Here is a 22,939-nt window from a genome sequence, read left to right on the forward strand (position 1 = left end):
CTTTCCTGCATGCTGACAACAGACCACTGTACCCTACAGTGCAGATGAAAAGCACAGACCAGACAACACATCATCCACTGCATGCCAACACAGACCCATGAATATCCTTAGAAAACTACAAACCACACACCATGCTAAGCTAATAACTGATTAACACCACTTAGCTACAGACACCCAAATAGGCTACAATATTGCACATTTTATACTCAGCTATAACAACCCAGAGGAACTGAGACCCATTCTTCCGTTGTCTGGTCAGGGAGTGTACCTCTCTCTTCCTTCTAAAATCTGCAAGTGTGTCTGCTAAACTGTGTTTTCTCAGGATGTGCATGCTATGTTCCCGCCCCTTTTTACCTGTGAGGTCATCAGAAAGGGAGTATCCTTTTTGGTTACCTGAGACTACTGTTTCTACTCTCAGCTAGCTAGCTCTATTGATTAGACTGGAATAACCAGTCCTTTGGAGAAATCTGTTACAGGGCATTTATTGGACAATTCCAAATGGATACAAAAGGTCTCCAACCTCCTTTTGTATCCCCCAACATGCAAATCTAAGCTGCTATGGAAAACAACATTTCAAATAGATATTCTCTCTAACATTCATATTTCATAGCCGCATGTTCTGATCTTCATATTGATGTCACCGGAATGCTGCGGAAACAGAGTAGGTCAGTACGGTTCCACACACAGTTCAATTGTCATTTACTAAGTCATAGTTACAGAAAACATTCATTTCTTAATTATCCTTTTTGCGTTACGGGACCATTGCTTTTAAATGTATGTATGCGGGGAAAACACCACTGAATTGCGTTGTGCGTCTGAGGGTCGGTGGGGCACTCAGCGAGCAGCACTAAGCTGGAAGGGCATCTATGTGTGTGTGTGGCCATGCGAGTATGATTTTGGGAAGGATCACTAAAAAACTGACTGTATTCTGTTTAACATTGTGTGTATGAGTTGCAGGGAATTTTGCTACTTTTCAAATATAAGTCTGTGTGATATTATAAATGGGCCACATATACACACACATATATATATATATATATATATATATACACAAGCACACATGTATTTTTCTGATGTTTTTAAACTGCAATTGCAAAATGTGTTTATACAGTGAATTTAATTCTCATACAGGAAGGAGGCTTCCAGCTGTGCTGTCGGAGCCTCCCTGTTTAGTCTGCCAGTGTTTGAGGAAGGCTGACTATGTACCTTTTGTTTACAAAATAGTGCTGTGAGATTTTATTTCTAAGATGGAGTCTAGGCCCTTTACAATTCAGCATTGCGCAGATTCCAATTGCAAACAGATTCTGTCTTCGCCAATTATCCGGTTTTGACAGTCCACCCTTTGATAGCCAATCAAGCGCTATCACAACCTGTTCTGAATCTGTTTAGCAATGCATGAGAATATACCGTTCAATGTTATTATGGTATGACACGGTATGGTCATTTGAACCATTCAGATAATGCGTCTCCGGGAGGGACATGAAACTGTCCTTATACGCACACCGCGGATCCTTAAGGGATCATGGGAAAGATGTTGGGATGCACCTATCCTATAAGGAGAGCCTTGGAAGGGGTTGGGACTGCATTACCTAAGATGACTTAAAACAACATAAATGTTATATCCATGCATGACCACTCAAACTCAGGCTACATTATTATACACTACATATTGGACCGGCACTCCCCTGGTTTGGTATAGCACTCCTCCTTTCGACTCCTCTGCATCAATGCCGACATCAGCTCCCATTGTCTGTATCAGTCCCCTATCACCGAAACCAGGAATCCCCGAGCAACCCAGGATGGTGAAAACTCTGAAAAAGAATACAAAAATGAACACAGCGGACTGGTCCATTGCTGCAACACTGATCTGCAATTTCTTTAGCTCAGATAGCTCACAGTCACCTTTTAATCTTCCCGGCACAAGCTTACGATCGACAGGTCCATGCTATCGGCCTCGTCTCCGCCTTGCATCCCCCCCGGAAGATTAATGCTCCCTGTATTTGGTGGAATGGACTCTGGCATCTTAGTCGGCCACCCTTTGAGGATGTAGAATTTAGTTAACACGTCGGATATGGTTCTATCCCCCAATCAATCAGGCAATCTGAACACAAGAAATTATTAGATCAAATGAATTTTTCTCCAGGTTTAACATCATTACAGTTTGCTTCAGGCATGTTAGTAAATAACACTTCAATTCCTGTTGTTCTTACACATTGTCATGAGAACCTGCACAGTAACCTCATAATATTTTCACATGAGGCTACCTGGCAAACAGTATCTCAACGGGAGACAGACAGGTGGTCTGGGATGATCTTGATACTAGTACCTATCACCTTACACATGTTGTAAAAGATATTACTTGTGAAATGAGTATTCCTTCCATCACTAATTCTAAGGATACTGTATTGATACAAAATTCCTGCAATAAAAAAATTCTGTTATAAATGTCTATGGTTCTATTGTTTCCTTGTCCCCTGAGTAGGGCAGTACTTCAAGTATTTAACCTTAGCCGGGTATGGCTGTCGTATGTCTTTGGCAGCCTTGCGTCCTGTATGTGAAAGATAAAGCACAACAGTTTAATATCATTTAAACATAACAGTTCTATAAAGCTTTGACAAACAATACTGGGTTAGTCCCTGGGACCCTGAGGCTTTTGTGTCTATGTGCAGTGTACCTCTCCCTTATATGGAAGCAAGAGGGCACTGGTAGTTGGGGTATGGGAGGGAGAAAATAAACAATAGTTAAGCTACCTCACTCTGGATCTCTTACATTTTTATGGGTTTTCACATTGACTGTACCTACACCCCCATCCGCATATGACGGTGGTGGTGTGCGTGAACCATCTGTACTACCTTCCACAACGCTACCGTGCCACACGTGCGCGCTATTTCGCAGCTCGCACGCATTGCAATTCAGCGCTGCGGGTTTATTCTCTGGTAATGTGCTCACGACGCTAGTTTGCATCATTTGCACATTGTTAAGCCACGCATCCCCTTCATGCTGCCATATTTTTTTTTAAACATTCAAAATACTTAATCTTTTTCTCTCGGGATCGCACCATACTGACGTGATCCTGGACATTGCCTAACACATTTTTATCAAAACCACCAATTCTGGGAAACGTTCTAACACTCTTTCTCATCATATTCCTCCATTAGCAGCACATCATTGCCTAACATTTCTACCGTTTGCGTGGCTCCTATTTTGAGACAACTCCAACGCTTTTCAATAAAGATTTAAGCCGGTGAAAGACAATCAAGATACTTTCACTTAGCTACGGACGAAATTTCTAGATGCGCCTCGCTCACCTACAGACGTTATTTCTAGATGCGCCTAGCTCACCTACGGACGTTATTTCTAGATGCGCCAGCTCACCTATGAAAGTTATTTCTAGATGCTTTCACTCACCTGTTCTCTCTCAGCTCACAATCACACCTAGTGCGGCTCAACTATAATGCTCAAATATTATTGAACATTGCAGTCACACTGAGAGCCGGTCCCCAACAAAAATAACAAACCATACACCTGCTACTGTGTTTAGAACGGTAAAGCTGCTTACCGAGCGACTAGGCTAACCCTTGCACCTAGCCCTTAAGGATCATACGGTACCCTTAACTTTCCAACACATACTCACTGTTACACACTTTTTTCTCTGCGCAGAATATAAACGTTTAACCCAGATATTGGTAGATAGAAAAAAAATTTAAACCTCAATGGCTTTGTTCAAACATGTGGCAGCAGAACCGGAAGTGCGTATACGCTTATTGCGCGACCGGCCGCATACACAATTATGCGACTACCACACAAGCGTATAATTACTTTTTTTACTGCGTACGCAAAAATGCGTTCTAGCTGCGTATGCAAATACTGCAGCACCCCTCTAAACACAAGGTTCTATCAACAGAGGAAAACAAACTTTTTCCTCTCTTGTCCCTGGATTCTAATCAGCGCTTCCTCTACACAATAACCGGCAGTACGCTCTCAGCAACACTGTGGTAATGAGAGACTAATGCGTCTCTCAAAAGGCGCCTCCACCCTTTTGCTGAGAGAGGACTGACCGATTGTTATCGTGTATCAGTGTGATAAACCGATGCGAGCCCCCACTGTTAAATTTGTAAATAAACCTTTTAATATATTCCTTCCTATAAACCTCTAAGATTCACCTGCCTAGAACTTCTAAGACAAAACCCTGCCTAAAAACCTCTAAGACAAAACCCTGCCTATACCTTCTAAAACCACAAGATGTCGCTATTTTGATTATACCATTAATGAAATACCGAGACAGTTGAATAGCGGTCCGAAGCGCTAAAGATTATTATTCAGGTAAAAGTACAGATGTTACAACGCTATGATCTAATAATGAGCGCAAATAAATTGTACAAACATTAGGTCATAAGGTACAGTTAAAATACATGAAACGGTTATTAAAGATCAAAATACAATGAGCAATATGAGAAAGAGAGAGAGAGAGAGAAAAAGACATATTAAAATACAATGAGAGATATATCAATGTCTGCTGAGAGCACATGTTCAAGATGGCTGGTGATGGAGTGTGTGTGAGGGGGGGGTTGGGAATTCTTCCTGCCCTATTGTCCAAACCGCATGGTCTACAAACAAACTCCATTATGAAGCTACCTCATTGAAATCTCCCATAATGCCATAGTTAGTTAAATATGCAAGCTGAATATCATATGCCAACACATCAGGCAAACACTGCACCATTTATTACCACACAAGCTGATTCCAATATACAACAATACCATCCTACTACAGACCTCATCCAGTAGTCACTAGACCGTGGGGAGGGGGAAGGGCCGAAGCACATGTTTTTCCTTTGTTTGCAAGCCTCATGATCCCTAGGCAAACTCCATCCTGCACCAAGCTGCAACTCCGCAAATCATCCATCAATGACTACAACCACAACAAAGACAATATACCTATCTGACTCACACAACACCACACTATGATCACATTCATGAGTATACAACACACACAAAGCCCATCTCTCCCAAGCAGAGATACCGTTCAAGCACACGGCAAGGCCCAAACTCAGAACACATGGCAAGGCCCAAACACAGAACACATGGCAGGGCCCCAACACAGAACACATGGCAGGCCCCAACACAGAACACATGGCAGGGCCCCAACACAGAACACATGGCAGGGCCCCAACACAGAACACATGGCAGGCCCCAACACAGAACACATGGCAAGGCCCAAACACAGAACACACCAGGGGATCTCAATCAACCAGCATCAATCATTCACAAATATCACAACAATTCCACAATCAATCCCTTTCCTGCATGCTGACAACAGACCACTGTACCCTACAGTGCAGATGAAAAGCACAGACCAGACAACACATCATCCACTGCATGCCAACACAGACCCATGAATATCCTTAGAAAACTACAAACCACACACCATGCTAAGCTAATAACTGATTAACACCACTTAGCTACAGACACCCAAATAGGCTACAATATTGCACATTTTATACTCAGCTATAACAACCCAGAGGAACTGAGACCCATTCTTCTGTTGTCTGGTCAGGGAGTGTACCTCTCTCTTCCTTCTAAAATCTGCAAGTGTGTCTGCTAAACTGTGTTTTCTCAGGATGTGCATGCTATGTTCCCGCCCCTTTTTACCTGTGAGGTCATCAGAAAGGGAGTATCCTTTTTGGTTACCTGAGACTACTGTTTCTACTCTCAGCTAGCTAGCTCTATTGATTAGACTGGAATAACCAGTCCTTTGGAGAAATCTGTTACAGGGCATTTATTGGACAATTCCAAATGGATACAAAAGGTCTCCAACCTCCTTTTGTATCCCCCAACATGCAAATCTAAGCTGCTATGGAAAATAACATTTCAAATAGATATTCTCTCTAACATTCATATTTCATAGCCGCATGTTCTGATCTTCATATTGATGTCACCGGAATGCTGCGGAAACAGAGTAGGTCAGTACGGTTCCACACACAGTTCAATTGTCATTTACTAAGCCATAGTTACAGAAAACATTCATTTCTTAATTATCCTTTTTGCGTTACGGGACCATTGCTTTTAAATGTATGTATGCGGGGAAAACACCACTGAATTGCGTTGTGCGTCTGAGGGTCGGTGGGGCACTCAGCGAGCAGCACTAAGCTGGAAGGGCATCTATGTGTGTGTGTGGCCATGCGAGTATGATTTTGGGAAGGATCACTAAAAAACTGACTGTATTCTGTTTAACATTGTGTGTATGAGTTGCAGGGAATTTTGCTACTTTTCAAATATAAGTCTGTGTGATATTATAAATGGGCCACATACACACACACATATATATATATATATATATATATATATATATATATATACACAAGCACACATGTATTTTTCTGATGTTTTTAAACTGCAATTGCAAAATGTGTTTATACAGTGAATTTAATTCTCATACAGGAAGGAGGCTTCCAGCTGTGCTGTCGGAGCCTCCCTGTTTAGTCTGCCTGTGTTTGAGGAAGGCTGACTATGTACCTTTTGTTTACAAAATAGTGCTGTGAGATTTTATTTCTAAGATGGAGTCTAGGCCCTTTACAAGACAGCATTGCGCAGATTCCAATTGCAAACAGATTCTGTCTTCGCCAATTATCCGGTTTTGACACCCTTATCCTCCATATCCCTACCCATATCCACCACCTTTTCCCCCTGCTTAAACCTCACAACAACCCGTGTCTTCATCCGATCCACGAATATGTTTTAATTGTAACCAGCCAGGACATTTAATTAAAAACTGCAGAGTGAAAAGGGTAGGACCCCCAAACCAGAGAGTACCTGGATATCCCCATAAGGGATATGCACAGAGAACAGCAAATGTCCAGTAGGCACCAGCTCCAATTGTAGCCATTAATGCTTTATTGGAGAATGGTAGCCAACGCTAGGGGTCAGGTCATACCTCTAGTCTACAGATAGTTAGGTTAAAGGGAAGTACTAGGGAAGAACCGGTCTTGATGGTTGATGTAGCTGGTACTGAATATCCTTTTCTTGTACACAGGAGCGACCAGGTCAGTGATAAAATCTCCCGTTAATTTACATGTGACCAACGAGACAGTACCAACAATGCGTGTAACAGGTAAAGTGGAACATTATCCTTTAACAAAGTCCACAGAGGTTACTATTGGGCATACCAGGCATTCTTTTCTTTTGGCTGTTGCAGCTCCTACTAACCTGCTGGGCAGAGACTTGTTATGTAAGATGGGATGTGTTATATATTGCACCCCTGATGGTGTATTTTTAGATATCCCAGAGAGAGTTGCACATGAGGTGCGGGATATGTTGGACACTCCCCAAAGGATAATGTATCACTCTACCTGTTTAAATAAATAATCCGTCCCAGGTAGATCAAATGTCCCAAATTCCAGATTCCCTTTGGACTAAGGATGGACAGGACACTGAATTAATGGCAAACGTAAGCCCCGTAATGGTAAATTTAAAAAGCGGTAGGCAAGTTCCAAAAATTCCCCAGTACCCACTAAAACAGGATGTAGAATTAGGGGTTTTTCCAATAATTGAGCGACTATTGCAACAGGGAATTTTAGTCCGTACAGCTAGTGTAGCCAACAGTCCCATCTTTCCGGTGAAAAAGAGTGGTGGGAGGGGTTATAGGCTGGTACAAGACCTTAGAGGTGTTAATAAGGTCGTAGAGAGCCAATTCCCCATAGTGCCAAATACAGCTGTCATCCTGATGCAGATCCCACCAAATGCAACCCATTTCACTGTCATTGACCTCTGTTCTGCTTTCTTCTCTGTGCCTCTCCACCCTGACTGTCAGTATCTATTCGCATTTACATACAGAGGTGTGCAATATACATGGACACGGTTGCCCCATGGTTTCATAGACAGCCCCAGTTTCTTTTCCCAGGCATTGCACCACTATTTACAATCTTTTCAACCTGCCAATGGATCTGTTCTAATTCAATATGTGGATGATTTATTGCTGTGTTCTGATTCATTTATGTCATGTTTGAATGATACTAAACTTTTGTTGCTTCATCTCTCGCATACAGGACACAAGGTGGCTAAGGACAAACTACAGCCATGCCAATCCAGAGTAAAATATTTGGGACACTACTTAACCCAGGGGTTAAGACATCTCACAAATGATAGAATCTAGGCCACACAGAACATGACACTGCCGCAGAATCAACACCAAATTCGTACCTTCTTGGGAATGTGTGGATACTGTAGAATGTGGATCCCAGGTTTTTCTATTTTGGCCTTGCCTTTACAGGACTTAATCTCTTCCTCAAAGCCCGATCGTGTCATACACACAGAGGAATCAGAGCAGGCTTTCCTTAATCTTAAAGATAGTCTGACAAAAGCACCTGCATTGGGAATACCTGATTATGAAAAACCTTTTGATTTGTATTGTACGGAAGCCGATGGTTGTGCTGCAGGTGTCCTTACACAAAAACATAGTGATGCCAGTAGGCCCATAGCATACTACAGTGCCCAATTGGACACTGTGGTGAGATCACTCCCCACCTGTTTGAGAAGTGTAGCAGCCACCGCTCTATTGGTGAGTAAAAGTGAGGACGTAGTATTGGGTCATGATATGATTGTATACACTCCCCACGCTGTATCTGCTCTGCTGAATTCTGCTCAAACTAGAAACGTCTCTTCAGCTAGGTTTACCAAATGGGAACTAGCTCTAATCGCACCTGCAAACATCACTGTTAAACGTTGGAGCACGCTGAATCCAGCAACGTATTTACCATATATACAACATGATGTACAAAGGGTGGAAGGAGATGAGTTGCTAGTGGGGGGTGAGTTCAGTGGACATAATGATACACACGATTGTATGGAATATCTGAGTCAGACCTTTACTGCTAGACCTGTCATACACGACACACCTTTAGAGAATGTAGATGTGACTTTTTACACGGATGGGAGTTGTCATAGACAAACAGACACAGGTGAATTATGTACAGGTTATGCTGTTGTAAATGACACAGACATCATAGAAGCTAAACCTCTTGGTCCACCTCACTCAGCCCAGGTGGCAGAGTTAGTAGCACTAACTAGAGCATGTGAACTGGCAGCAGGCAAATCTGCTAACATTTACACTGACTCGAGGTACGCGTTCGGGGTGGTGCACGATTTCGGGGCTCTATGTTATCTGAGAAATGTTATGACAGCAGCAGACACACCAGTTGCACATTCCCGACACATAAAACACCTTTTAGAAGCAATCCAACTGCCCAAAGTGGTGGCAGTAATCAAGTGTAAAGCCTATACATGTGAGGATGATCCGGTGTCATTGGGCAACAACAGAGCCGATGAAGCTGCAAAATGGGCAGCAGGGTTAAAAATGTTTTCTCCCACTGAAAAAATTATGTCTTTCCAAAAAATTGATATGCTGAAATTAACTGAGATGTAAAATTTGTGTTCAATTCAGGAAAAGTCCATGTGGATGTCCAAGGGATGTGGGCAAGAGTCCTCCGGGACGGACAAGGTAAGCCAGTAGCCCCCAAGGCATATTACCCCAGCCTGGCTGAGGCAGAACATGGTCTGACTCACCTGGGAGCATACTGGTGCGCACCAGGTTTTTCTTCACAAGCAGAAAAGATAGCAATGTCCTGTCTGACCTGCTTGAGGAAGAACATAGGAAAAGCGATCCCTACCGAACCGTCCCACATTCCACGGACTGATGGACCTTTCCAGGTGATACAAATTGATTTAATCCAATTACCACCCTGCAGTAATCTTAAGTATGTATTAGTGTGCACTGATGTCTTTTCTAATTGGGTTGAGGCCTACCCAGCAGCCACTAATACTGCTGCGTTTACTGCCAAGAAAATAGTTCAGGAAATCATTGAGAGTGACAGGGGTACTCATTTCACAGGTGATGTTTTTCAAAATATGCGTAAGCTGATGGGTATTAATAGTCGACTTCACACCCCCTATCGACCGTAAGCCAGTGCCAAGGTAGAGAGGATGAACGGGATAATTAAAAATAAGTAAAATCATGGCAGAGACTGGACTAGGATGGCCAGAAACGTTACCTTTGGTCCTACATAGTATAAGGACCACTCCTAGACCCCCTCTAAATCTGTCCCCATTAGAAATACTGTTCGGTAGACAACCTCATTTGATTATAAGTCCACAGGAAGACTTGAAGGGTAACAATGAGGTAACCATAAAGTATCTTATATCCATGAGTAAGCAGTTAAAACAACAGCAGCAGAAACTGAAATTGTTGTCCAATGATATGCCTGAAACTAACTGTCATGATGTTGAACCAGGATAATATGTTATGATCAGAAATTTCTTGTGTTCAGGTTGTTTGACTTATCGGTGGGAAGGTCCGTACCAGGTGCTGCTGACAAGTACTACATCTTTGAAGGTGGCTGAGAGAGATACCTGGGTCCATTCCACTCACTGCAAAAAGGTCAACCAACCAGTGGAGAAACGAGTCGGAGACAAGGCTGATAGCGTGGACCTGTCGCTCATGAGCTTGTTCCGGGAGGATTGAAAAGGTTGTAGTGAGATTCCTGAACTAAAAGAAATCTGCAGGTCTTGTTGTGGCAATGGATGGGCCTGCTGTGTTCATTTTCATGTTCTCTTTTAGAGTGTTCACCATCCTGGTCGGTTCGGAATGTCCTGTTTCTGTGAAGGGGGACCGATTGTGGAGAGGGGAGTTGATGGCAGTGCTGATGGAGTGGAGTCAGAAGGAGTGCAGTGCCAATCAGGGGAGTGTCTGACCAATCTTTGTACTGTTGTTATTAAGAGAGCTGTTATCCAGGATACTCGGGGATGGTGTGGAGGTTTATCGTCTGATGATTCCTGTATTTGTGAGCTTTGTGGGTCCCTAGTTGATGAGAATTGTATCCAACTGTGCCAGCCTAAATATAACTCGTACTGGGGTGGGTATCCTTTAGAGGATTATCATAGCATGGTAGGCAAAGTGTGAAATCAAACTGATTGCTGGGTGTGTTCCCATGTGCCACAGGGACAGCATAATGTAGGGTTGGTGCCATTTCCACTGAATATCACGGAAATTTTAGAATTACAGAAATGGAAGACATTGGATGGAAAATTCCTCTCATCCAAACCACCTCATTTCAAACTCTATCAATTCCAAGTAGATAGATCACTTTTGTGTTTAAACATAACCAACCCTAATAAACCCGGGAGTTGGGAAGTGACAGGGAATAATCAGACGATGACCTACTCACAAAGAGCTGTTAATGAGTCCATAAACCATGATCTGTTACGCTCAATTAAATCTAGTGGGAGACATTTTAGGTACCGGTATGCATTGAGTTCCACCAAAGAAATTATTGGTAAGATGCCAGATGTATATTGTGCTAAAATAATACAGCCGGAGACTTGCATGTACCAGATGGAAGACCCAGAAATAGGATTGTTTGCAAGGGAAATGTGCTTAATGATAATGATGCATACCATTCCTTATGTTCTCCCTGATAATGTATATTTTATATGTGGAAGAAAAACGTATAAGTGGCTCTCCCCGAGTTCCGAAGGTTTGTGTTACCTGGGAAGAGTAGTCCCAGAAGTTATGACCCTCACACATGTTGAAATGCTTGGTATACATAAAAACACACCATCACCATATCTTCACACGCAATATGAACACAGAGGCAAATGAAATATGATACCTGGTGATGTGTATGAAGGCACTCAGTTAATTAGTGAGACAACTGGCTTTCAAGTTTTAGTCACATTGGATCCCACCAGGATCGCTCGGGGTACATTAAATTTTAGATATATTCAGGAACTTGCTAAATTAATAGATAATATCACCGAGATGTACGATGACATATTCAGGTATACAGGGAGGGAATTGCAAGCGTACAAGAAAGAACTGGTGCAACACAGGCTAGTGTTAAATTATTTAACTGCTGTTACTGGAGGGTATTGCGTAATGTTGGCCACCCAATTTGGAGTAAAATGTTGCACCTATGTCACCAATGATACCAGCGACCCTTAGGAAGTGATAGACCGGAAGATAGATGAAATTCTGCAGCTAAAATGGGAATTTCGTAAGAACCATAATGCTTCAGTGGCTGAAGTAGGGGAAAAGATAGAAGGATGGGTTTCATGGCTGAACCCAGTGAAATGGTTCTCAGGTCTAGGGGAATGGGTCCAGGAAATGATCGCAAGCATAGGCAAATTCTTAATCCTTATACTGATTGTCATCATAATAATTGGCATATGTGTCCGGTGTGTTCCTATTGTGTTGAAGTGTGTAAAATGTAAAAATAGAGTAAAACGAAAGAACGAAATTATGATGGTGGTCAGTATGAATACTGAGGTAAATACAGAGCTGCATTATAACCCTGAACTAGGAAATACCATCATTTAATGTATTATATTTAGACATGCATAGAATGTATTATTGAAATGTTATTTTAAAACACCTCAGATAATGTAAAGTCTCAAATTTCCCTTTCAAGACTGCCATTATAGGACTGGTGTATCCCCACACCTTTCACATGATCCGCGGTGTGCGTATAATAGTAGTTTTATGTCCCCACTCAGAGACACATTATTGATAGATTAAGAACACTAAATAGTATATAATTGTAAGCCTAAAGATTATATTTTAAAATCAGATTGTGATAGTATGTTGTTCACTATCAAAGGGTGAACTGTCGAAGCTGGATTATTGGCTGACAAGATCAGTTTAAAATTGAATTGCATCGATGCCATCTTGCGACTGGCCGCAAGACGCCATCTTGGAAATGAAATCGCAAGACGCCATTTTGCCATTTTCACGCACATGCATCTACCCCAAGTTAACTAGCGTCTTTACATCAAACCCCACATACTCACACATTACATATTCACATACAAGGTTCCATAAGCTTTAATGTATAAGATTCAAGTATGCACATTTACTATAATTGCTATGAAATAAAGATTATTTTGTAACTAAGGTTTTATATGTGATAAGTAAGCCATGTTTGGTATTGTACTGATGCGTACTCTCTCAACAGTATTACGGTAACATCGATGTAGAGATCGCAACAGGCATTCTCAACTTATGGACCGCAGAGACTTCAAGCAACAAAATGTACATTATATGACCAACTGTTACGATTTTGCATGAGGCGGGAAACCAGAGACCACCAGTTGTTAGAGGCTGGATTGTGTCTATTTGAATCAACCTGTTGTTGCCTTGTAACATATGCCCTTTCCTTTAGGACCAATGGTATTACCCTGACCCTGGGTTTCTAGTCTTCATGCTGAATGCTGATTGACAAGGGGTTTCTTGCTGATGCCTACATCTGGTCCAGAGCGCAGCATATGTATAACTGTACTTGGGTCTGTATAATTCCTTTGCGCTAAATTGTACTTATAACTAGCGTGTAACTGACTGTACTTTTACTTGAATAATACTTTGTGCTTTGGAACCACAGGTTCTAGGTCTGGAGTCTTTATTTACTGTATAACTGCGTACGCAAAATAGCGTCATCCTTAGAGGTTTATAGGCAGGATATCAGAAGGTATAGGCAGGGGTGTATAGAGGTTCAAAGGCAGTATCATTACTCATTAGTCACTATGAGGTCGTAGCTGTGATTGACATTTCGTGCCGTTTGTGGGTGGTTACAGGGGAAGGTGCTTGCGAATGGGGGTGTGGTGGTGCACACGCAGGCGTGGTTGACCTTAAAAGGGGCGTTTTAAGGGCATGCATATATTACTGAGCGAGTCATCACACACGTCATCTCGTTGCAATAACGATGCCACTGCTCGCAGAGCTAAGGGTAGCCCAGGGTCTACCTTAAGCATTGCGAGTGCTGGCGATGGTTTCTGCCTCAACCAATGTTTGTAGGCAAATAACACTGTAACAGGTGTTTATCGTGCTGACATAGGTTGCCGCCTGCGACCGACTCTGAATTAGCCCATAGATAGGAGGTGTGCTTTCATTGTTGTGGGTGTTTCCACGCTTACAATGTGCGTTGCGACTGAGCGCTCGTTTTGCATATTCTCAATCACTTTGGGTGCTACCGATCGCTCCTGAGCGACCACCTCTGAATGAGGTCCTGAATGTGTAAAATAAAAAAAAGCATCCCGGCAAAGCACAACCAGCCCCAGGTATTTCACGGCCAGTCCTGGTTGAGAAAATATAGGGGACAAAAAGCATAGGTGTTCCCTGTATCTAGCACAACCAGCACTGGGCTAGTCAGAACCAGCCCTGGTTGCCAAAAAACGGGGGGACAAACGATGTAGGGGTCCCAGTACTTCGCGCAACCAGCACTGAGCTCTGATCTGGTCCTGGTTTTGGATACAGGGGGTAAAAATGAGTAGAGTCCCTCTGTATTCTCCAGAACCAGCACCGGACTTTTCTAGCGGGTGGGCTAATGCCACAGCCAGGGGAGCCCTTTCACTGGGCCACCCAGCCAAAGCATCAACCCTGACCACTAGTCAGCCCAGGCCAGGTATGGCAGGGGAGCTGGGGACCCCCCAATAAAGTGGTCCCTCTCTCCAGGGCACCCCAGGCCCAGGCTGATAGCTCGGGGCTATCCCAGGCACCCCTGGGTGGTGGGTGCTGTGTTGATTGTGTAATGTGGTGCATTTTAAAGAATATTTTCTTTTGCAGATGGACTATAGGTCTCAGCAAGCCTCACCCGCACAAGTACCAGCAGGCGGGGCATTTTTGGCCTACTGGTACCTGTAGTACACCTGTAAAAGAAATATTGAAATAAACAGACACCGATTTTTTTAATAAAATAAATTTTTTCTGCAACTTCACCTGGGGTGCGGTGGCTATAAGCTCTTTTTCATGGCCGCTGCCACCCCAAGACTTTGGTGTCTTTGACTGGCAGGCGCCAACCCACCAGGGCTTCTGTATATTTGCCTGGCGGGCAAAAACCCGCCAGGGCTTCAGTGTCTTTGCCTGGCGGGCTCCAACCTGCCAGGGCTTCAGCATCTTCACCTAGTGGGCGGCAGCCTGTGTCAGCTCTTTTTTGTAGCTGCCGCCTACTAGGGCTTCTGGCGTCTTCGCCTAGTGGCTACCAACCAGCCAGGGCTTCGGTATTTTTGCCTGGTGGGAACCAACCCACCAGGGTCTTCGGTGTCTTCACCTGGCAGGCTCCAAACCGCCAGGGCTTTGGCATCTTCACCTAGTTGGTGGCAGCCTGTGTCAGCTCTTTTTCATGGCTGCCGCCCACTAGGACTTCTGGCATCTTTGCCTGGCATGCACCAACCCGCCAGGGGTTTCACGGCTGCTACCCTCTAGGACTTCCAGCGTTTTCACCTGGCGGGATGCAACCTGCCAGGGCTTTGGAGTCTTCCCAGGGCTTTGGTGTTTTCACCTAGTGGGTGGCAGCCTGTGTCAGCTCTTTTTCATGGACACCACCCACTATGACTTCTGGAATCTTCGCCTGGTGGACGCCAACCCAAGAGGGTTTTGGTGTCTTCGTCTGGTGGGCACCAACCTGCCAGGGCTTCGGCATCTTCGCCTAGTGGGCGGCAGCCTGTGTCAGCTCTTTTGCATGGTTGCCACCCACTAGAACTTCGGCGTCTTCATCTGACGGGCGCCAACCCACCAGGGCTTCAGTATCTTTGCCTGGTGGGCGCCAACCTTCCAGGGCTTGAGCATCTTTGCCTAGTGGGCAGCAGCCTGTGCCAGCTCTTTTGCATGGCCGCCACCCATTAGGACTTCTAGCATCTTTGCCTGGCAAGCACCAACCCACCAGGGCTTAGGCATCTTCACCTGGCAGGTGCCAACCTGCCAGGGCTTTGGCATCTTCACTTGGTGGGCAGCAGCCTGTGTCAGCTCTTTTGCATGGCCACCACCCACTAGAACTTCCAGCGTCTTTGCCTGGCGGGCGCCAACCCACCAGGGCTTTGGCATCTTCGCCTAGTGGGCGCCAACCTGCCAGGGTTTCATCATCTTTGCTTAGTGGACAACAGCCTGTGCCAGCTCTGTTGTATGGCCACCACCCACTAGAACTTCCAGCATCTTTGCCTAGCGGGCGCCAACCCACCAGGGCTTCAGCGTCTTCGCCTAGTGGGCGCCAACCTGCCAGGGCTTCAGCATCTTTGCCTAGTGGGCGGAAGCCTGTGTCAGCTCTTTTGCATGGCCGCCACCCACTAGGATTTCTGGTGTCTTCACCTGGCGGATGCAACAACCCACCAGGGCTTTGGCATCTTTGCCTGGCTGGCAGGCGCCAACCTGCCAGGACTTCGGTGTCTTCACCTAGTGGGAAGCTGCCTGTGCCAGCTCTTTTGCATGGCCGCCACCAACTAGGACTTCTGGCATCTTCACCTGGCGGGCGCCAAATTGCCAGTGCTTAGGCATCTTCGTCTGGAGGGCGCCAACCCGCCAGGGCTTCGGCGTCTTCACTTGGGGGTGGCAGCCACTAGCTATTTGCATAGCTGCCACCTCCTCAGGGCTTCTGTTGTCATCTTGACAGGCGCCGGTCCTGCAGCTGCCGCGTCCTGCCGCATCAGCTCATGGCTCGTGGCGGACATCTTTGAAATTCAAAGATGGCCACCGCGAGCCAATCACAGCTTGCGATGTCATCGGCAGCTTTGGGACAAGGCAGCAGCAGCTGCGGGACTCGGCTCCTGTGCAGGTGTCGGCGGCGGGCCTGGATCCGAGAGGATCCAGTCCCTGTCCGCCTTTCTGCCGTGTATGGTAGCAATGCCCATTTCAAAAATGGTGCCTCAGCGCTATTTATGAAACTCAAATATGGCCACCACGAGCCGTGATTGGCTCTCAGTGGCTATCTTTGAATTTCAAAAATGGCGCTGATGCGGCATTTTTTAAATGGGCACCACTGCCGTAATTGGTAGAATGGCGAGCAGGGACTGGATCCTCTTGGATCCAAGCCCGCCGCCAAAGCCAGTGCAACCGCCGGTTTCCCCGCCACCACTGACTCCCTCACTGCCGCCGCTGAAACCCACGCTCCGCAGATGGTCGCACCGCTGCTGATGGTCGCACCGCCACCGTGAACCCACCACTGCTACCACCTGTTGTCAATGACATGTTCCAGCACTGCTAACGACCGAAAAGGCAGCCATCTTGGTGCACCCAGGTGAAGCCACAGTGAGTACACCTGCTGGAGGCTCCTACTGAGGCTGAGCAACAAGTTGAAAAGTCCTATATCTACAATGACGCTTTCTTCAGGTAATAGTTTAAAAACTAACTTTTTAATTTACCTGAACCCCAAAAGCACGTACCCTGGAACAATAGCTACCTAATAAAACAAACCCCAAGTCTAAATTCGCCCCCTACCCTGAGTAATGCCTTCCCAAAAATCCCCCATAGAGAACAGCAGAAAAGTGGTCCTAATTGAGAGTCTCAGAAAAAAGTGACAGTTGGAGCTTTAGATTACTCCCAAATCCTCAGTTTTTTTTGTTTTTGGCATGCAGCACCCAGCAACAGTTCTACCCGGCAGCGCGAAATTTCAGCCCGATAACTCCAATAGCTTTTGAGGTGTCATCCCTTAAACATCATGCCCCCCCCTCCAGAATTCTCTATAGGGATTTCCATTTTTTTAAATGCAGCCTTAATATAAGGGCACGATTGTGCCCTTATAATATATAAATCCAATGCAGAGTCTGGCACTCACTATAGAATAGGAATAATTCTTTACCTCTGTTGCCCTCTTCCATAACATGTCAGCCATGCAAGATAAAGTCCAACAGCAGCACTCAAAGATTTAAGATACAAAAGACAGTAAGGAGCCCTAGTAGTGTCACTACTAAGGCTGCTAACTGTCTTTTGTATCTTAAATCCCTGAGTGCCGCTTTTGGACTTTATCTTTATATATATAGTCAGTTTGGTCCACACTCACGTCAACGTGTAGTAATTGCTAGGGTGACAATCCATAAAAGCAACAACGTCCTCTTCTATACAAAATTTCAATGAGGGGTGCACTCACCAGTCGTCATAAAAGTGGCTTTTAATGCATCATAATGGCACTGTGAAGTTACAGCATCACATGGACGTTTCATACCTTTATCAAGATAAACACGTGTGCGACCGAAATGTGGATGCAACTTCACTGTGCCACTATGATACATTAAAAGCCACTTTTATGAAGACTGGTGAGTGCACCCCTCATTGAAATTTTTCATGATATATATACAGTATATATATATATATACCTGTGTGTGTGTATATATATATATATATAATATGTCAAAGTTGGAATGCAGGTAGTATAATGATAAACACTTCATAGTCAAAACCGAATATAAACCAAGGTCAAGGGCTGGAGGCAGACAGCAAAGAGTTAATCATTCATGGGTCAGGGCTGGCAGCAAACAAAGCATAATCATGAGAAAAAAGCAAAAGTCAGGATAATGGAGAACCGCAAAATGATTTACCAAACGAGGTCACTGATGATAAGATCACAGGAAAGCAGATCAATACACCAAATCAGGAACTATCACTGGCATTCATGAACCACCTGTCAGTAAAGCTATTTAATCCTGCCAGAACTAATAGCCTGAGCCATGTAAGTCAGTCCAGTACCACCACAGCTGGGAAGATAAGAGAAGTTTGGAAGAGAAGAAAATGATAGATAGGTTTCCCAGATAATCGGTGCTACAGCAAGAGAAAAGATGTTAGGGATCTGTTGCCAAGTGCCAGCCACTACTGCAACAAGACTCACTATCACTTCTAAGAAAAGCCAATTAACCTATCAGTATGTTTTTGAACTGTGGGATACTGGTGCATCCAGTGGAAGCCCATGCATACACAGTGAGAACATACAAACTCCAGACAGGTGGTAATGGTTAAAATCATATTCATAGCCCTAGCAATGCTAACTATGGAACTGATTCAGAGATGGATGCTAATGCAATCACAACTATGATTTCATATGCAAAGCAGCTGCAAAAATATGCTAATGGTTCAAAAGATCACCCGAGCATACGGACGCCCTCTACTGCCTTCTTACACGTGTAGAACGTTGCTTACTTGCATAAATATTGATAACATTGAATCACATCGAGCGTCCATCTTGCCCTTGCAGCTGGTCTGGCCCTCCGCAGACTCAGCAGCTCTTCTGACATGCAGAGGGTTCTTATGCTGTGTAGGAGATAATAGTGGCTAATTTATGCACGCCCATGTAATGGCGTTTAAATGGTCAGACACGCCTACGTTTTTCTGACCACCCCCAAATGCTGTCAATCTGTCACTCAGTTTGCGATGGATTCCTCTGTGCATCCGTGATCGCAACGCGATCACTGCGCACGCACAGTGTGGCTTATATACATGCACAATGGCAAACAATCGCTCGATCTGCGAACATAATTACCATTGCGTTCATCTCTGAATCAGGCCCTATGTGCCATCTGTTTTGAATTGGAATGTACATTCACTATTTTGGAAATATGTTGCAATATAATATGATATGACAATGTTGAATTTCATTAAAGGACAATGGTAAACACCAGGAAACACTGTATATGGACCGCTTCCACCCTACAGGTCAATCAGGTGACATAGCTGGAATTTCAGCTTGATGTAAACCGCTTGATATAATGGAAGAGCTCAGCGGAGTGTTCTGTTTCCCTACACGAGGGAATGTAACAAACAGAATTTAGGTGACAGTAAGGAAAATTCACCCGATTATCGAGTGTGCAGAATGGGTCCTGCTAAGACACAAGTAAGCCCTTAAATGCCTCTGCCTGATTGAAAGGCAGAGGCATTTAAGGGGCGGTGCGGGGGCTCCCGGCATTCGCAGTCTGCTGGTCTCGCAAGCCGGCCAGCCAGTCAGAGTAAGCTGAGGCTTACTCAGCTGGCCGGCCGCCGTCCACCGTCGTGGACATCGACTACCGATGGTCGCAATGGTGATCCCAGCCTGTGACCTCCGTCGCAGTGCTGGGATCACAAATGCAGCAGGGGTGTCATACACCTCCTGCTGCATTTGCATTATTGCAAGGATCGCAATTACAAAGCTTCCTGCATGCATACAGCATATCTATAGCCTGCACGCAACTTTGCAATTGCGATCCTTGCTGAATCAGGCCCACTGACCATTATGTTTGCTGACAACTAGCTTTTATTTTGGAAGGAGAGTAGGTAATTGAAAATTTATTGCATAGTCATAAATTACATTTATTTTAGATAGTTTTCATTAAGGAGTATTACTGTTTAATGTTTATCCAAAAGGACTCTGCTGTCCTGGGGGCAGCTGTGTGTTTTAATACACAAAGGGCTAAACACTAAAGTTTGATTTGAATCTACTTTATTCAAGTAAAAACTGATCAACACCAATGTTGTGTTTCAGGGGCTAAATTACACATTTACTAACAGACGATTTTTTTAATCAATTTTAAGTGTTAGTAACTTGGGACCTGATTCAGACCCGCTCGCACCCAGCGTATGCAAATTTGGGAAGGCAGGCAATCACACAGCAAGGCATTATCTCGCCCACTATGTTTTTGCATGCGATCGCTTTGTGTATGTAGACCCCCACCAACCTGTCTTAAGATGCCCACTTGCACACGTCATCTCCAGGAAGTGTATGCAACCATCGGTACAACGGATAACATCGGATGCGATCGCAGCGCTTGAGGTTGACCATACCCTACCGCAAGCACTGCGAGCACTTCAGTGTAAAAACCAGCCAGGTGACGTGTACTATGACGCTACCTATAATTTATGCACGGCTCTGAAATGGCGTTGAGATGCTCAGGCACGCCTGCGTTCGCACCTCCGCTCCCCTGTTTGAAGTGGTGAAGAATAGTATTCAGGAGTTTTTTTGCTGAAAATAACTTATCCCAGCAAATTTGGGGTACTTGAAAATGGGGGCCAGCATATTTAAAAGTTGGTAAAGTTAAGTTTAAAAAATCGTGAAAAATCCACCTGACGCAAACACCTGCAATGATAAAAACACCTGGGGTACACTTGGGGACCCCCCTGGAGTCTAGTTCGCTAGTTTTTAACTTTGTACCCCAACATTTTTTTTCACCCCAAATTAAAAGTTATTTTTTGGGGTGTCCATAATATTTTTTAAAAATTAGTTTGACGCAGTTTACCTTTGGGGACTGTCTGAAGGCTGCACGGGGGTTCCCGCAACGTTGCACCCCAAAACTCCAATTCTGCACTTTTTTCCGCCTGCTATTCATAGGTAAAACTTTTCCGCCTATTACATTGGCAAAATGACGTCATCGGCGAAACTTTATCGCCAATCCCGGCTTTTCGCTCCACATGGAATACGGGCCTATATTGGAAAATTAGATCAAATTGGAGACAGCGCCATCTGTACACAATATACACAATTTATTTAGATATATGCAAAGATTAAAAGCCGGGTTTTGTCCCTCATTTAGCATAGGGATATATATAACAATAAATCAATACATAATTATGATTATTAAGAAACCTCTGTATATTAACAGTATTGAATGATTAAAAGATTGTAGATTGTAAATAGATTGTAAGCTTGCCTATAGATTGTAAGCTTGCCTATAGATTGTAAGCTTGCCTATAGATTGTAAGCTTGCCTATAGATTGTAAGCTTGCCTATAGATTGTAAGCTTGCCTATAGATTGTAAGCTTGCCTATAGATTGTAAGCTTGCGAGCAGGGCCTTCCTACCTATATATCTGTCTGTTATTACCCAGTTTTGTTCTATTAATGCTTACAATTGTAAAGCGCAACGGAATATGCTGCGCTATATAAGAAACTGTTAATAAATAAATAAACATCATGTAGTGATATTTGTACAGAAACCCGTTGTTGCAGAACCTGTAGTGTGCTGAACGTGTAGATTATGGATGACACCAAACCTCAGAAGAAAAGCTCCGTTATGCACTGTATTTGAATAGGTTAATTGCAGACAGGCAGAAAAATGCACTTTCCAAACAGCATAACCTTCCACTTTAGCCGTGGGCTGATATTTAAATAGGAAAAAGCCAAAAGTCTTTTCATAGATGTTAGTTGCATGCAAGTGGTTTCTTAATAGTGACAATCTATGTCTCCATGATGTCGTAGTGTGTATGTAGGTTGCCGTGCACAGCTTGTTTGCCTAAATTAAAAAGTCAGTCTGCTAATTAGGAGAGGGGTATAATTGAGTACCAATGACTGGTACTGCTTACCGCTCCTGTATGCGGACCTCTGGAAGAAAGACCTGCTTCTGTGTGTCTCTGGAGGATAATGCTGCTGTTAATTTTCCAGTGCCTGGAGCAGCCACGTGTCCATACACGCCACACCAGCTGCGTGGGCTGTAGAGTGTGCTTGCCGTACGGGTGTAGGAGCACTTCCTGGTGGTGTCATCAATTGTGGGCGGAGCTTGACGCATTTCTCACTCGAAGTATGTCAGACTGTTTCTTCAGAGGTCTTGGAAAATTATTATTATTACTCCCGGGAGATATATAGTGTGTATTGTATTATATTCAATTATACATTTAATAGGTTTTTTACTGTATTTCATTACTTTTGAGCGCCGCAGCACACCCATTTTGTTTCTGTAGCTTTTGTGTGGAGTTTGGCATTCTCCACGTGTTGTTGCTGGTTGGCTGCTAGAAAATATATATATTTGTTTGTGTTCAGCACAGTTTTTGAGGTAGTCGCTAGGTTAATTTTGTTGTAATTAGTGAATGATTTAATCACTGCTAAGTCTAAAGTACATTATTTGCTACTTATGCTTCTGGATCTCTCTTCTGCATTTGACACTGCGGACCACTCTCTTCTCATACAAACACTACAATCACTAGGTCTTCAGGACACAGGACCTCATTCAGAGTCGGTCATTGCAGCCGCGCGGTCGTACGCATACAATGTTTTTCTTTCTGCGCCTGCGCACGGCTAGCAGTGCGCATGTGTGTACGAGCTCTACCGATCACAAATACTGTAAGGCCGTTTGTGGGAGTATACGAGGGTGGTGGTCTGGAAACTGAGGAATTCTTCAGTGTTTCCAGGCGTTTTAGGGGAGTGCATAAATTACCTGCTTCGTACGACCAAGAATT

General features: G+C 44.2%; 1 long non-coding RNA gene across 1 annotated transcript; it reads right to left on the minus strand.

The window, feature by feature from the left end:
- Positions 1–1,080: 1,080 nt before the first annotated feature.
- On the minus strand, positions 1,081–22,154 carry LOC148508307 (uncharacterized). The gene is made up of 3 exons (XR_015869599.1): positions 22,070–22,154; positions 21,009–21,193; positions 1,081–2,036 (listed from the first exon to the last, which is right to left on the minus strand). It is a non-coding gene; the product is annotated as an uncharacterized LOC148508307 (long non-coding RNA).
- Between the last annotated feature and the right edge of the window lie 785 nt (positions 22,155–22,939).

Source organism: Taudactylus pleione, unplaced genomic scaffold, assembly GCF_031769625.1.
Source record: "Taudactylus pleione unplaced genomic scaffold, aTauple2 ptg000372l, whole genome shotgun sequence".
In the NCBI taxonomy this organism is placed as follows: domain Eukaryota; kingdom Metazoa; phylum Chordata; class Amphibia; order Anura; family Myobatrachidae; genus Taudactylus; species Taudactylus pleione.